Here is a 17,737-nt window from a genome sequence, read left to right as displayed (position 1 = left end):
TTCCCCCTGACACCAGTGGCTCCCCCTTTCCCTACTAATTCCTTATTTATTTAATTATGTCTACCCATGACTACAGATTCATGGATGTGTATCATATGGATATGGTCCAATAATATTCAGCACATCGCTTATGTCTTTCCCGTTTTTTATACATAAGGAGTGCTCCCAGTTAACAGTATATCCTTTGACACGACTCCCCAAATGTTTGGAAACATTTTCTCATCTGTGCCATTGTTAGGTATTTCACGATCACTTTGCGTGTTTTTCTACTCCAGTCCTAGAATCAACCTCTTCTCTACGAACTCCTCATTCCTCTAATTGGAAAATGTAAAGACACTGGCATCTCTACTGAAGTGTAAACCTCTCCATGCACTTAGAAAACACATTTGTTACCACTCCACACATACATTTCCGTGAACCCATTTATCTGGAGTGTTTAGCCGTGAGTTCACAGTCATGCTGAATATCTTAGTCGGTACTAAGACATTCATTTCCCCCTTACCCATCCCTCTGATTTCTAACATCCTTTTCCAACAGTAAAATCGTGTGTTTATGTACTTTAGAATTGCCAGCCATTACCTTTAAGATGCATATTGACAGCGCAATTCATGCATGTTTGTTCTGTCTGTCATTAGGGTTATAGGATATGGGAAAATTATACTGTCTCAAAGTTATGTGGAATCTTCTTTGTCCTGTCTTCTAAAATATCTCATAAACATTGGTGATTGAGTTACCTTGTACTTGTTGCTATTTGTGTTTCTTTATGATCCTCCAGCATCCTGATTGACTGTCATTATTGCTTTATTGGAATCCTCCACGAAAACGTTGCTCTAAGTATCAGACTGTACATGGGTCACATTTCCTCTACATTGAGCCAGCTCATTTCTCCTTATGTTCATCCTTTTCTGACCTACCTGATATAGGCTGATCAATTTCTTTCAGCTTTGGCTTCTGCCTCCAACACTAACATATGGCTAGACAAGCAGGAGTCACGTAGAAACCCCTTTCTTACAAGATGAATGGCATTCTGCTGAGTCTCTTCTATCCCTTGTAGGCTAAAATTTCTCTCTTGGTCACTCCGATGCTTTGGATGGATGCTAATAAAGATATTTTCTTTCAGATGTAGGAACAAGAGTTGAGAAAGAAAAAGAATAGTGGGGGTTGTTTTTGGAGGAGACGCACCAAGAGCAAGTTTATGGGCCTCTTTAAAGGGAGTCACTCAATTTGACACATTAAACTAAATAAATTAACAGGCCCTTCCCCCAACACACCATGTAGGACTTTTCTAAACTAAAATATTCTCACCAAAATAACTCAAAGAAACTCCACAACAAACTATTAAATAAAAGAATGAAATGCATGTTAGACTATGAATAACAACTGAGTCGATGTATGTTTATTTAAATCTATTTTCAATGTATAAGAAGCATTTTCATTGTCTTCTAAAATGCTTGTGATGTATCTGGACTTCATCACAAATGCTGTCCTGTCACAGAAACATCAGGAACAAGTGTGAGCATATGAGAAGGACTGCAATGACAGCAATTATGGAAAAGTAATTTTCTGATTGTATAAATTGAACAGATTTCAAATAGAGTAAATAGGCCATAAAAAGCAAGCAGGATACCAAAATAAATATTTTGAGATGTAGGAAATTGCTTGTTAAGTACACATGCCAAATGTAAACGGTTTGTTAACATTTGTATCATTTAGCTCCTTAGAAGTTAAAACATAAATTCCTTTTAATTTAAAAAAAAGGTAAAATAATGTTAAGATGACTGTTTATAGATATAATTTTGGGCTCGCCTTTCAGGTAGTATATAATATCTAAAACATCTATGTTTTGTGATAATTGAGTTAGAATAAAACAAGAAAAAGATAAAAGATAATTGGGATCACAAAAGCCCATAGGGCATTTTCCAGGAATTAGCAGGACCTTAAGGCATTGTTCCTACTATGGTCATGATTATAGCCTCTTGACCAAGCCTCTTGTGGGCCCTGTGGTTTCAGAAAAGATGCACACAACACCAATAGCAATAGTAACCATAACTTCTTTACATGTACTATTTTATCTAACCACCATAAGAGTATAAAAAATGGGTGCAATCATTGTCCCCACTTCACAGAGGAGGAATGAGACTTGTAGTACAGTCATGGTCATAGAGTAGGGGGACTGTGTAAGACGCCAAGTTTTCCAAACACACACTCTGTCCACCCCCATAGCTCTACCATCTAGTGCCAAAGAAAATCAGGCGTGAGGAACAGTAGGCTTACATTCCACCCATACTCATAAACATGAACTCACTGTTATTGGTTCTTGGTAAAGACATTATAGAATGTTTTACTCAGCTGCTTCTTTTACACCTTGGCTTTGAGTTGTTTTTCTCAATCATAGCACTGACAGCCAAGATAGGTTATTTTAAACTTTTGTAGAAGATCTTTTTACAGAAGTATACTCAGGAGTTTTACCAGCTGTCTACATTAAGGGGTTGTTTAGGAACTATCTGGGTTCTGAGCCCTACTGAAGTTGTGTGAACACACCCTGGAGAAAGTGCTCCACTACCCTACCCTGGTCAACACACGCTCAACCCCGGGCCCTGCCAAAGAGCACTTGAGAGCAGACTCAGCAGGATCTGCTGTCAGGGGAGATCTAGTGGACAATGTAATTATCATAAACAGTACACGTCTGTGGTTGCTTTGACCCTGGTGACAGCTAACACAGCCCACCTCCGTGTGTTTAGCATAGGATTTTTACTAAGATAGCTTATCCCTAGAGTGATATCATTTTTCACTTCCTGGATTTTTCCTTTATTTGTGTTCCTTTCTGTGTTTGCATTTTCAGTGAGGTTGTAGTTAAATAAAATTGTTCTGCGTGCCCTTAGGCATGCTGTCTAACATTTCTGAATCTTGTCTCATTAATTGTAAGGTGCCTGCCTCTTTCGCTTACCAGGACCAAAAGTAACGTGTATAAAATGTATAATGCAAGCATGCAGTAAATAGTATTCATGATTAGCAACCACCATGGTGAAGATTGCCTCTCTAAGAAGTAACTTTAAAATGAGAAAATAATTGAAAACTATAGAGGGTTTTTTTTAATACTGGTGATACTTCATTAGTCTATTTCAATAGCACTAATGATTGTAAAATTATAATTAGAAGCTACCTACTAGTTCTTCCATTTCTGAGCACCTAAATGTAATCACCTTGACATGGCCGTGAATGTTTTTCCAATGTAGTATTATCTTCAGATAACAATAAAGGAAAATAAAATGAAGAAACACAAGGAGCTGTTAAGTTCTACAACCTGCCAAACAAAAAAAATCAAATCTCATTAAAACAGCTCAGTTCATTCTCATCCCACTGTTTGGAGATGCAGATGAATGGAATCCAGTGAGATCTCAGCCTCTAACAGAAAACCTTTGCTGAACACATGAAGAGAATAAATGCATGGACCTACAATCATGACCTTTGACCTTCCTGCCTGGGTTCTCAGCTATAGTTGATCTCCTTGATCTTCTTTCACCAACTAAAGGCAAGAGGGATGGCAAAAAAGAACTATGAAAATTATCAGTCATCTTAGTTACCCAGCAAATAACATCAGGTGGTTTTAGGAATAATATGGACTGAGGTGACTCCACTTGAATTTGAAAATGTTTCTGGGCCCAAGCCAGTGCAGTAACTGCAGATACTTGTTATAGCAAAGAGAAGTGTTTTGAAAGGTGGAAATGGTCTTTGTCAGACTGATTTAATTAGATTACTCAAAAGTCTTTTTAAATTATTGTGCCAGATGCCAGTAAAATATCAACCCCGCACATTTATATCACACTGTGTTTACCAACATTTCTTCATTGAATTCTCAATAACTCTAGCGCCTCTATAAGTGTTTGCCCAAATCACACAGCATCTGACTCCAGATACGCAGTTGGTCTATAATCCTGACATTTAATGAAATTATTTTCTAAATAAACATTTATTTCAGAGGCTTACTTGAAATATGAAGGAAAGTAATACTTTTTGTGAAGTATTTTAAATATTATTTCTTGGAAGAGTTTGCATTTTGAACAACATTTATTAACCCCTGATGGCTAAAAACACACACAAGAAGAAATGGCTATGATCATTTGGTTAGAGCCACAGTAGGAAGAAAACTGTATGAAAGTCATAGGGCACAAGACTTAGGGCCCATGGTGAAGGCGTGGAAGTTCATGGTGATTGGAAAGAAAAACTATGCTGACTATTTCTCCTTTCCGTTCAGAAATACATGAAGGGCTCATTCCAGGAAGAACAGATAGTGCTGCACGCTACAATGAAGTTTCTAAATATATTCTTGAAGTCTTAGAAAGAGCCATTATGATGAAGGGAAGTGTCAAAGATAAGAGACCAGTTAAGAGCTGGTATTGATTTGCACATTGCCCCAGAAGCACAGAAATTAGAAACCAGGATAGTGAAGTTAGTATTGGGAAATGTAGGAAAAGCTTGATGTGTGAGCAGGAAGGAAGGAAATGCACATAAGATGAGGAGTCGGCCGCTAGCTTCTCGCTAAGGGATGGTTATTTATCCGGCAGCTTTGTGTGTGCATGTGGTGGAGGTTAGGCGTGAACTTGAGACCCTCCTACACCAGCCTCCTGAGTGCTGTTGTTGTAGGCATGCAAGGCCATTACTACTACCTATCAGGTTCTAAATTAATTCATCAACTTAATGCAACTTTTTTAGCCATTACCTCTGTGCCATGAAATGCCGACAAAGGTTTCCTTCAGGGACCCAGAACTTCCTAGGAAACAAGGCAACTAATGTCAACTAGGTGTGGCTCAGAAGGAAGACGTAATACACATGAAACAAGCTGCTGGTTGTGAGGAGAAGGAAGAAATTATACAGATGCTAACAGGTAGGCTTGGCTTATGATTTGTCTTCATGCCATCCTTCCCCAATGCAGGATAGCATGGTATTTTCATTGTTTTGCAATGGCTGGGCAACGTTTTCTTCGTTTGGACTAATATGGGCACCTTCTCCCATGTCTCTGTAATCTCTGTATTTTTAGCTTCTTCTGTCCACTATTGTCTCCAAAGATGTCCTTGACCCTGTGCTTCCCATGTCTTCTCCCAATGGCCTTAGCAGAGTGCTATCCATATTGTAGACGGTTGGCTTCATTGTAGACAACTGACTTAAGAAATAATGGTTTACATTTGTCCAGGACATCAGTGGCAACAGTGTAAAAATACATTATTTCCCTTTAACAACTGGGGGTGGGGGAGGTTGAGGTTGTTTCTTTCAAGTCTTGGAGTCTTGGGGCCTCTCTCCATTGCTCCTCAAAGCCTAAGTAGTTTTTCACCTGGAGCTTTGTTGTCTAGCTTTTCCCAGTGGTTTGTGCACAAACAACCGTTCATTCCACATAAAGCAACAAAGGTTGACCCAGGAAACAATAACAAACGAGTATAGTGTGGCAATGTGGTGAACCGAGGAATGGGTAACTTCTCAGACGCACACCGGAAGGCCCGCCCACCACCACTTTCCCCAACTGTCCCATGTGTGACTAGTCATAGAAGCTGCAGCCCAGCCGGTGAGCTCCCTAGCCAACTCTCAGGTAACTCTGAGGTGGCGGATCCTCCTCCTCAGCAATTGCTGCCTTTGTAACCCTCGACAAGGCACTGTGCTTGGCGGATCTTGTAAGTTTTGTGAGACTGCCAGCCTTGTCAGTTGTTTGGTTAGCTCCCTGAATCTTAAAAGCATCTCTCTAGGGTAGACTGTTTCGATTTAAAGGGAGTCCTTTTGCATCAGGCCTCAAAGGTGAAATTTTGTCCTTACTCTGCCCTTCCTTCATATATCACATGCTAGCTTCATTGGATTTATTGAGGTTTAATTCCAAAATTTCTTTCTCAAGAAGGCTTCATCTGGAAACTTGGTTATTGCAAATCTGCCTGCTCAAACTCCATTTCTCTCTTTTGTTTCTCACAGTTTATATTCTAATCTCTTTCTCACATTTTTCCTTGTGCACTTTTGGTTTGTCTCATGACTTTGGAGGTGTGGTATCTGATTTTCTGTATGTCCAGCAACTACTTCTGTTATATATTACATTCTAAATACATATTTATCGAATAAATTAATGGATAACAACATGTTCTTCTGGCCTCTTTTATCTTCTGTATTATGGATTTTAAAATACTGCCTGCTTCATAAATTATTGTGAAAATTGGATAAAGCCTTGTGCCTTGCACACATGGTAGGGCTTCACATATGCTAATGGTGTCAGTAGTAGCCTAGTTGTGTGTTATCAGTACTGGTGCCATTTTCCCCCCACGGGCATCCTGGAATGGTTCCAAGTTTTCTACTACCATGTTGGACTTTTCTAGAATAGAAATCTCACATCATGAGATTATTAGTAGCAAACTTGAGACTCCTAATAAGGTTTTTGTTTTGTTTTGTTTTGTTTTACCAATCAGCACACTTGGTAGCCACAGACTACTTGGTTACCTGAATCCAGGAATGAGTTCCTACTTAATCTTCAGAAACCAGTATGATATTTTGGCTTCTGGTTTGCTGTGGTTTGGGTTGGGTTGGTGTTTTGTTTGGTTTCATTTTGTTTTCCAGGTGAGGTCTTTTGTGCAGCTCCTGGGTGATCTTAAATTTGCAATTCTCCTGCCTCAGTCTCCCAAGTGCTGGGATTATAAGCATGTTCACCTAGCAGCAACATGATTTTTCTGTATCCTCATCTACTTGAGGAGACAAGCTAGAAAGAGTTCAAGAACTCTGCCACTTTTCTGAGGGGGAGTCTTAGGCTTCATGACAGATATTCATCAGCTCAGTGCTTATGAATGTTCCCAGGTCTCTCTGGCAGCGAAGTTATGCATGGTATCATTCAGTGAGAATCAATCTCATTGCAGTGAGTACCAGAGGTATTCATGACCTATCGAATGGTTTTATAAATCTATCCTTCTGTTTTGAAGCTAAACCAGGCCAATCTAATGTGCCCCCAACCAGTAATCCACACCAAGCATAAAAGTAGCATTATCTGCAATGACAAAAACCCAAAACTATTTACTTCAAACATATATCAACTTTTGACCAAAGTAGGCACAATATACTCTCAATTTAGCCCAAATTTCTCAAAGTTTTCTCAAGGGCATGGAGCTAGGTAATAGAATATTGCTAGATTGATTGCTCTGCCTTAATAATTAGAAGGTTTTAATAAGCTGCTTAGCCTTGATAAATAGGATTGCTGAAACTTCCATGCTTCTTGTAGACTAATAAGGTTGAAGTGTCAAGTTTTTAAATGCATTGTGATCTTAACACAACATGATGCTTTAAACCCATCCATCACTGACCCTCAGAAAATGTACTGTGCTCACATCTTACTTACAAAGCCCATCCCAAGCCCTGTTTAAAACATGAGGGTGTTTCAGCACTCTGGAAGATGATTATGCTCTATAGAATACATATCTGATTTAAAATCTCATATCTACCTGCAACCATGTTCACCTAAGGCATACACTGTTGTTAATTTGGGGTTTTCTCTCTGAAAATTATGTGAATTCATTTGTTTCCCATGATATAAGTACTTCAAAAATGGAAATATTTGTTTGACAAACCGCAAATAGCAGGATATGTTTAAAGATTGTACCTAAAACACAATACTATAATTAAAGGAATAGTTTTAAAAGCTGCTCTTAACAACAGAATGTAGTGAATGTATGAAATTACTAGGCTCTCAACTAGAAGATGTAATTGTTCTTTTAAAAAGAAGAACAGTATACTTTTACATAGATGCCAACCCATCCCATATCAAACAGAAGTTCAAGGTGGATCTGTCTCACCATTTAAATCGGCGGCAGAGGATTTGAGTCTATTGTATTTCAGACTGTATAAATAAATTTCTAACTTTGTAAATTTTTAAAAATGCATGTTTCTTATGAAAGACTTATTGTGAAAATGAAATTAAAATTAATACCATTAGTTACATGAAAGATTTAGTGATTCAAGAGTATTCAATAAATACATGGAAGTCCGCTATATATAGCAGTGTGTCTAAGACTATAATAAGTCCTCTGAACACAAGACTCCCCACTTGGTAGTGTAGAAGATGCATAAATTGTTAATTATGAATTATATTATCATACTGAAGTTCAAATACATGAAATGAAAGTCCTATGGCATAAACAGGTGCAACAGGTAAATATTACGTTTATTAAGTTAAAAAAAACTATTTTCATGGGTAGTGATATGTGAATTGAACCCCACATCATAACTAGAGATTGAGTTGGGATGCAGACAATGTCCCCACTCAGCAATGGGTAGAAATGCAAAGCAATGGTGCAATCAAGATGTTTGTCCTGCTGGAAAAAAAATGGTCTCACTGAGCTTAGAGCATAGAGGTAAGACCACAGATGAGGGAAACAGAGAAGCCTCAGAGTGCATTTATTAAGAGAATGGTTAGAGCCAGGTTATAAGCCACCTCAGACTGTGCTGTGGAGCTATGTCTTTATGCGATGGAGATTCAGATGTAAGCTTTAGGATTGGGAAAGCAGTAATTACACTTAGAATATATCTAAGGTGATGCAGCTACTTTAAAACTTTGCTAAAATTTTGGAGCTCTAGAATTTTCAACAGCATGTCTTTCAGAGTCTGCTCCGCACAGTTTAACCAGTAAGTGTGCATTGAAAAGTATGTTTCTGATATGTATACACACACACACACACACACACACACACACACACACGCACACACGCACACACGCACACACACATATTTTCTCTACCTTCCTCCTCCAAACCAAATCTTCATTTTCCTAAACCCATTTCTGAGCCAGGAAATTAACTCTATGGGTCTTAATCTATCAGAGTCAGAGCCTAAAAGCCCAACTGGAAATGGTCTCCTTAAAGCTCTTTCTCAGGAGGGTTTGGTTCCCTGGCCACTGAGGAAGCTGGAGGGGGAACCCCCTTTTCCTCCTTTGCTCAGTATCCACCCGCTCTAATGTGCACCCCACATGTACATCCACTTTAGAGAGCTGAGACGTTATCTTCTATTTGCTCAGTGCTCGGCTGCTGCCAAATGAGCATGCCAGAAAGGTGTTTAGAGAATCTTAAGACCAGTGGCTTCATTTTTGAAGAGAACGACTGTCATGGGCCATTGACAGGATCACCACATCTTAGCAACATCAAGCGCAGGAAATTGTTCAGATGCATCATGATTCTGCTGCTCAATGTAGCTAAACTCTTGAACTATGTTCAGGGCAGTGTAATGGAAGCAGTGCTTTTCAACCCAGGTACTAAAGTGGAATTCAAAGGGACCTGTGATAATTCTGAGGACAATTTGGATGAATAACTGGATCAGAGTAAGGACTATAGTCACCGTTCACAAATAATGGTTTTGTGTCTGCGTGTACACTCAGTGCATGCATGCATATGTGGGTGGGGTACGTGTGTTTATGTATGTGTATGTGTGTATGTGTGAGTGTGGTGTATGTATGTGATATATCCATGTGTGTGTGCTGTGCTAGCCCACTCTAACTTGTGTGGAGGCCAGAAGAGGATGGTAGGTGACCTCCACTCTCTGTCCCTTAGGCAGGCTCTTTCTCTGAACCTGGATAGAAGTCAGTACCAGAATGCCCCAGCAATCCTCCTGTCCTTGCTGCCCATGCTGTTGTGGTTACAGTTGCTTGCTTCTGCACCCTGCTTTTTTTTTTTAAAGGGATTCAGGTCCTCGTGCCTGCAGAGCAAGCTTTCTTCTTCTCTGACCCATCTCCACCATCCAAAGTATGGGATATTTGACCAAAAAGTGCAAAGGTACTAGTTGTTTTCACTTTATTTTACATTTTCAACCTCATTCTTTTAAATGTTTCTCATTAAAACTTCAGAGGATTTTTGAAGAGAAACAAAATAATTAGCCAAGATCATTGTTTAAATCTGACCCATGTACAGTTAACCCAGAGAAATCCTTCTTTCGCAACATAATTGCAAATCTCCTCCTTTGGTTTGCAAAGGTATTCCAGTTTGTGCTGTTAATGGTAAGATTTTTCACATTGGCATTTGGCTCCTGAGACTAGAAATATTCTGTGTTGATATTTTTTAAATGTATTAGTGGGATTAAAGATTCCCGTTATAATGAGGGATGTCTCCTCAAGGAAAGTTTGAGCAGAACATATTTTGTTAAGATGGTAAATTAGAGGGTCACAAACATCCTACTAAAGATAAAAGATTGTAACTCACTTCTAGCTTCTTCTATTTTCAGCAGCGACCATTCTGACTTTTGATAGGCTAGGGTTGCTAGGGTTCCCTATTGGGGATACCTCAATTACCTACTTTACTCTGGACATGGAAACCCGCACCACCATTCTAAGCCCAAACACTGCTTCGTGACTGCTATTATAAGAACATATGGCCCTGGATAGAACCACTCTCATGGCATGTGGCCAACTGGAGCTCAGAAATCCCAGGCTCACCAGCAAAGCTGAAAGGTGAAGCTTGGTGAGCGGTTCTTAGATCTGTGGTGCCACGTAGAGGACTTGATAAACCACAGAGGACTGGGCTTGTAATTCAGTAGCTCTGTTGTGGGGATACTGCTTTTCTAACAAGCACTTGATGCTGCTGATGCTGCTGATAGGAGCCACAATGGATAACCATTGATTCAAATAATCCTGCCTGCTGACACTGTTGGCTGCCAGCCACCAGCATCCCCAGAGACCCAGGTCATCCTTTCCTTCTATTTGAAACCTCAACAAGCATCTTACTGACCTTCCAACCTTCCTCTCAGATAAGAGAGTTCAGAAGAGGTTATCTACACCATGTGGCTCACAGAGTCAACTACGACACTGTGTATTTGCCCTTTATAAGAACCTGTTTATCATGTGGTGGAGAGACCTGTGGGAAGACTGTGGAATGTCTTGTATCAGTTTGTCAATGTCAATCATTAGAGAAGTGGTTTTGACTTTAAAGTAAGTATGTCTTGTCCATACTGTTTCAGAGAACTTCAATGAAATGTGGTCCTGGAAGCCAGATGACACTAAGTGCCTTCATATGCACACATCACAAACGCACACTCATGTATATGTGTACACACACACATATACTACAAAATTCATTCCACATTGAAAACATAAAAGATGAATGTCTTTCACAATATCAATATTTACTACAGGTACAATTAGTTTTCAGAATTAAGGTTTGTCTCCCACAAGGACACCAGAAGAACTAAGCATTTGACCTTGTCATGGTGGGAGCTATTTTCTAGGACAAGGTTAGCCTAACCCATACACAGAATTTTCTCACTAAAACCCGAGCCTGCAGAGTTGCACTTTAAATTATTAGTTTCAGCTCCACAAGAGGGATGAAGATGATGCTGAGAACTCCCCTCAAGAGCAAGGAAAGGAGGGGAAAGAGAATCCTGTAGAAAAAGAAACGCCGAAACTTATGCTCATGGTAAAAGACAGCCAGCCTCTCTCGGAACATCAAAAGGGGCACAAGTTTTCATTCATATCAATGAAGATGCAATAGATGGTATTTATCTCATCATTATGTCTTTTGACCTGATTTTGATACAAGACTTTTGGGGACCCCTTAATAATCCTGTGGCTTGAAAAAAAGTTTGTCATTCTCTGAATCTATCATAAACCAAACCTAATTGAAGTGCACATTGGGTTGTCACTTAGACTTTTAGCAGTGACTGTTTCCTGTATTTGGATCATTTTCTTAAAAGTCATAATTTTACTGTTTGTCCAATAAACCCTAGTGAGTAGATTTTACTAGTTTGAAATCATGAATTCTTTTGAAAAGTTCCTGGGAAGTGGGCGTTCTATCCCTAGGAAAATTAAATTAGTTGCCCTTGGATAGTCTAAAAGTAAGTCTCTAGTGGGGAACTTGTCCAGAATTGCAGAAATGGAGACAGCTTACACCAGCGGCGTGGCATCTCCTCACCACAGCCCCAGACAAGCAGCTTCTGATCTCATCAGCGCGTGTTTCCTTGGCTTCTCATCAGTCAAAAGGAGACAAGCCAGAGGGCAGTGTGGCTCCTCTGTTTCTCAGGGTGTGTGGATGTCAGTCTCCTGTGCGGAATCCTGAGAACTGGCTCTTTGCTCTTCCCGTGTTCTGCCATTCTCGTAGCCCTTTCTGGATTTTTACAGCAGTATCTTTTGACTTCCCATAACCCCTTTCTTTGACTACTTTAGGGAAGATCTGCCTTCTCTTTCTCTAAGGTCTCATGTCTGATACTACAGAGCTTCTAAAAGGAAGAAACAATGTCCTCAGGCCCCACTGGTTACAATTAGACAGGAGGATTATGAGAACAGAGCTGCCTGGTCTTAAACCACATTGAGATAGGATGGAATAGAAGATATCTGTGCACAGTACAAGTTCAGTTATGTTGCCCAAGATCTTCAAGGTGCAGCTTCTCTGTTGCACCGTAATTTAAAATGTAACACTTAATGCTGTTCCTCAACATACAAACATAATGTAGGTAGCCAGGTAGGGGAGGCGAGAGTCTCAATTCACACAGCACACTAGGTGCAGGGTCATATCTAGCAGCATTGCCCTATGCAGCACTTTTAAGAGATGCTCTTGAGTCTCCAAATCCCACAGGCACTTGCTCCCTCTGATGTGCACCAGCTCCTGTGCTCCCTCTGTTGTGCTCCAGCTCCTGGGTCAACCTTGTGCTTCAATCTATCGCATATCTTATTGAATGGCTCACAAATAACAGTTTCTCACTGTCTCTGCCAAGCAAGTGTCCAAGAACTGCCTACATCGAACATCAGCATGTGACTGCTGGCAATATTTACAATATTACTCCCACTTCCTTTACTGTTAAATAGCAAAAGAAAGGAGAAATAGCTCAACAAACTTCTGTTACAGTGATGATCTTATGTCCAGAGCATCCGTTGACAGATCATAAAGCCTGGACCACATGCCTCTCACATAATCACATGCCTCTCACTTGATCATAAGGAGTTTGCGGATAATCTACTATCTTGAACATTTGCATGAACATACAGCCTTAGGCACATGCCAGTCTGTTATTCGGGGGTTAATAAAAATGATCATGTAGTTAAAAAAAATTATGCAAGCAAATTCAGTACACTCGCAGAATGTCACTTTGAAAATACGTTAATGAATAATCATGTTTCTTTACTCACTGGTCCCTGAAAGTGATAGTTTGTCCTTTCTGCTAAGTCTCCAAGGATTCCTGAAGGATGGAGAGCTAGGAAAGTCAGTCAGCATCTGAGAATTTGGAAGAAGCATATCAAATTTTAACAATGTAATCTTGTTAAGATAAACAAATCTCCTATAGTTATTATAATTATTCTCAGGAGAAGTAGATGTATATTTAATTAGAGAAAAATTCAGTAGAGGTACTAATGATCAATATTGGATAAACCATTAGCATAATGATAGTTTCTCCCCTAACACTTAAATCCAATTTGAGTGGCCCAGTAGTTAAAACATAAAACATGTTTTCTAAGTCAGCAATTCTTCATACTTTCATCCAAAGCCTTTATTCTTGATAAGACAGAATCAAAGAGGCCATCAGCCTGTTCTGGGGAAGATCATTAATGGTACCTGAAATTTCAGAAACTATAAAACTATGGTAAGGTTTTCTCAGCAACTGCTAAAGATGCATTTTTCTGCTGGAATCCCATGTATTTACATCTATAATATAGTTTGTTAAAGCAAAGTTAATACTTTGTTCTATAAGAGATTTTTAATTCTATTCAAAGGGCTAGGGGGATGGCTAGGTGGTTAAAGTACTTGACACATAAAGATTGGCTAAAGTTCTGGTCCCAGGACTCATGTCAATGCCAGATAAGCACAGAGGACTAGCTGTAACTCTAGAACTCAGAGGAAGAAGAGAGGGCATCTCCAAGGCAAGCTGGCACAATACCCTAGTTTAATTAGTAAGCTCAGGGGTCACTCACAGACACTCCCTCAATAAGATGGATGAAAATTATGGAAGGTACCCAACATCAACCTCTGGACTCCTCATGCATGATTACACATGGATGTAAACCTTCACATAGCACTCACACACATGTAAACATGCATACACGTACTCATGTATACCATGCTCTCATACATGTGCCAAAACACGTATTTACTTTGCCTTTAAATTTTATTAGTGTATGCTAATTGTATAAAACAGTGGATATCTTACTTTTACATACATGTGTACAATGTGGTTTTATAATGTTCACCCTCCTCTTACCCTCTCGTTTGTCTTCTCCACCCATTACCCCCATTGACTTCTTCTTCTCAACAATCTCCTACGTTCATTTCTCTTTTTAAAAATGTAGTTTCTGAGTATGTATATTTTTAAAGATATTTATTCAAATTTGTTCTATTGACAGGTAAAAACACCTAGAATATTGATTTTTTTTATTTTACCAGAAAGTAATTGTTCAAAGTCCATTAAAACTAATATAATTGCCCATACAATGGCGGTCCAGACCTTTAATCCTAGCTTTCTAGAGTCAGACAAATATCTAAGTTCAAGGTCAGCCTTATCTACAGATAGATTTCTAGGACAGCCAGGGCTACACAGAGAGAAACCCTCTGCAAAAACAAACAAACAAACAAATGCCCACAAAAACAAAACAATAACCACCAAAAACCTTAAACTAATACAGACTCTGAGACTCTGTATGTCTCTGTATTGGCCACTGCAATTCTATCCAGGAATGTGTTTGTCTGTGTTGTGAGTTTCTATGAAATGTTAAGTAGCATAAAGTGACAAATTAAGTCCAATGAAGGAAAGAACCACATTTTGTTTTCTGTCACTGGCAAATGCAGAGCAAACCCTATATTCCAAAGAAAAACACAGGTACTAGCAACTTCCCATGTGAAATATGTCACATGCTTAGCCTGCTTTTCCTGTGTGTAGTGCCAGGGTGGTTCTTTGAGTAAATGTTTGAATGTGTGACCTTCAAAAGCAGCAGGCTTACTGGATGAAAGGGAATTGACAGAAACCAAATGTGTCTAACTGAGCTCATGGTCTGGATCACACAAAGACCAGAAGTAATTAAACAGGACAGCTGATAAAAGACAGGATATCATTTAGTTGTATAGGTTTTAAATGGAGACTGGCTTTGCTCCAAATGCACTGGAGATAAAGGCTGAGTGTAAGTTAATTTTATAACTTCACTTAGTATCTGGAACACACCCGCAGAGTCTGACAGCTACCTCAAAACCCTGTACATAAAGTCTAATTTATATCATAAATAACTCAAACAAATCTTAGCAGGAGTTTCACTGCTCTTTAAATAGGAGAAAAGTACTGTAGACAACTATTTCCTACAACATTCACTTTGTAGGAAAGCAAGTTCCTGACAGGCAGGATGTCCTCCACATTCCATGTAGCTCACTTCAGAAATTCAACAGCAGTGTTCAACTGTCCCTCTGCATTTTGTACAGCTTTGGCAACATAAGTACTTAAAGGAAGATGACCAGGATGACTTACTGATTTGTTAGGTTTCTCATCTTCCAATGGAGGCACCCAAGCTAGTACCTACCAGTGTTTAACTGTCAACTGTGTCTGCTAGAGAATGTTCCTTCAAGCCGCTAGTCATTCAACAGATAAGCCTTATTGTTCTTGAACTTACCAAGCTTAACAGTTAAGCAACTATTAGGATATTTTGTTGTTTTCAGGGACTACATGTTTGGGGGTTTATGAAATATGCCCTAGATAGTTGCAGGCAAAGCCAGACCCTGCCAGAATCTGGCAAACCTGTTTCATATGCAAATGTCTGTGTGTGTGTGTGTGTGTGTGTGTGTGTGTGTGTGTATCACACACCCTATTCCTATACACCCTGTGCAGTTCGAGATGACCTTTTACCTGGATGGCTGACTCTTTAGATAACACAGAACCAGCCAACCTCACCTGGAATCAGACAACGCTCCCCTAGGAGGTGGCAGTGCTCAGACACAGAGGCCAGTAAGCACACTTTGTTGTTATTAGCATGTACAGGTAAGGCCAGTAGGCACATAGTGTTGTTATCAACATGTACAGATCGAGAACGGGATAGCCTCTGACACTTTCCTATCCATGGTTACAGTGGCTCATCAGCTCTTCTGAGTTTTCATTTCACCAAGCAGGAAACAACTTATAAATCCATTTTTGTTAACGAACATGTAATGCAATGTGATTTCAACAATGAAGATGCTTCTAGATATTGACCCCGATCACCTCAGACACTAGCTGTTGTCTCTGAGTGGGTTATAGGTTATACATAATTTCAAAGCACATGCTGATGTTGTTGTTAAAAACATAGTGCAGCACAGACATTGGATCCCACCAAAAGACATGAGCCTGATATGTCAACAAGCCATGGCGATCCAAACAAAAAACAAATACTCCACATAGACTCAGCATCCTGGATGCAAATGACTAAGGTGACTGATGACCTCTGAGCCTGTGATGAGAGTGACAGTTGAAGAAAATGGAGAGGAGTCCCTGAGATGGGACATTGCCTCAGGGTTTTCTCCTTTTACTTTTACTTCCAGTTTCTGTTGGGCAGAAACTGGAAGTGAAGCCACATGCCAAGGAGTTAAAGGTCCAGATAAGTTTAGAATGAAAGGGAGACAAGCCCCAAGCTCACTGCCCCAAAACATGCTCAGCAGTCTTTCAACCACAATGTTATTATCCAACGTTGATGCTCTAAATATTTTTAGAATTTTAAGCACAAGGTTTAACCAGAATTCTTGGCTCAACCTTAGAGTTCTCTTGATTAAAGATTTTTAAAACAAGACAACAAAGACCCTTACATTTTGTTTACTTTTTTTTTTTTTTTTGAAGGCAAAAATCTCTTATTCAGCTTAACTTTGAAGGCTAATTCCAGGATTTAGTACTAACATGTTGTTCATTTACTCACGCAAACACACTTGGAACCAGGAACCTCCCCCAGCCCCAAGCCCAGCCCCCTGTCCAGAAATCAGTTGCTGTTGTTTTGTTGTCCAGGCAAAATAACAATTTCTGTTTTGGGATTAATATGCATTGTTCTCAAGCTCATCATATCCCAGAGCGAGTGCATAGAAGGAAGTGTGTTTTCCTCTCAAACCCCCTCTCTTGTCCAACATTCTCCAATAAATACCTTCTCGTGCTTCTCACTGCTGTTTTCTCACTGAGTCTCAAAGTACTGTCTGTCATACTCACAGCCAGCTCATAGGTACAAGTGTAGAATGAGAGAAAAGGTGTTCAGTATAAAAGGGAATCTAAACCCAAGGACAGGTATCCTGGTTTCCCCATTTCTTTCTTACTTTCTTTAGCTGTCATGGCAGAAGTACCATTCCTGGGCAGATTATAATTCCTCAAGGTTCTGGGGGAGAGAAGTTCCAACATTAGAGTGCTCATATGTTTAGTTGTCTAGAGAGGAACTATTTCCTGGGTGGTGGATAAGCATATTTTCTCTGTCCTCACTGTGGCAAAAGTGGGAAGAAGCTTCTACTGAGGTGTCTCTTTTATCAGGGCATTAATCCATTTGTGAGGGCTCCACCTTAATGACCTACTTTTCTCTAAGGCGCCAGCTCCTAAAACCTTTACATTAGATATGTGGCATGAATATCTGAACTGTGAGCGGACATAAATATTCAGCCCACAGCAACCTTCTTTCTTACCTATGATGCTAAGAACATTGCAGCATCTCTCAGGCCAGACATGATGCTCATTCACATGTCCCTACTTTATTGTTGGTTGTCATTCCACATTTTCCTAGATATAATGTTCTTCTGCATTTTCAACTTACTGTAGAGAAAAGAAAAGTTAGGGC

General features: G+C 39.6%; 1 protein-coding gene across 1 annotated transcript in view; it reads left to right on the top strand.

The window, feature by feature from the left end:
- Gpc6 (glypican 6) overlaps positions 1 to 17,737 on the top strand; it is a 1,004,917-nt gene that overhangs the window by 670,951 nt on the left and 316,229 nt on the right. The gene's annotated exons all lie outside the window — the stretch shown is intronic.

Source organism: Arvicanthis niloticus, chromosome 3 (genome assembly GCF_011762505.2).
Source record: "Arvicanthis niloticus isolate mArvNil1 chromosome 3, mArvNil1.pat.X, whole genome shotgun sequence".
Lineage (NCBI taxonomy): Eukaryota > Metazoa > Chordata > Mammalia > Rodentia > Muridae > Arvicanthis > Arvicanthis niloticus.
Note: the sequence above shows the minus strand (reverse complement) of the source record. Positions and strands in the feature narration are given on the sequence as shown.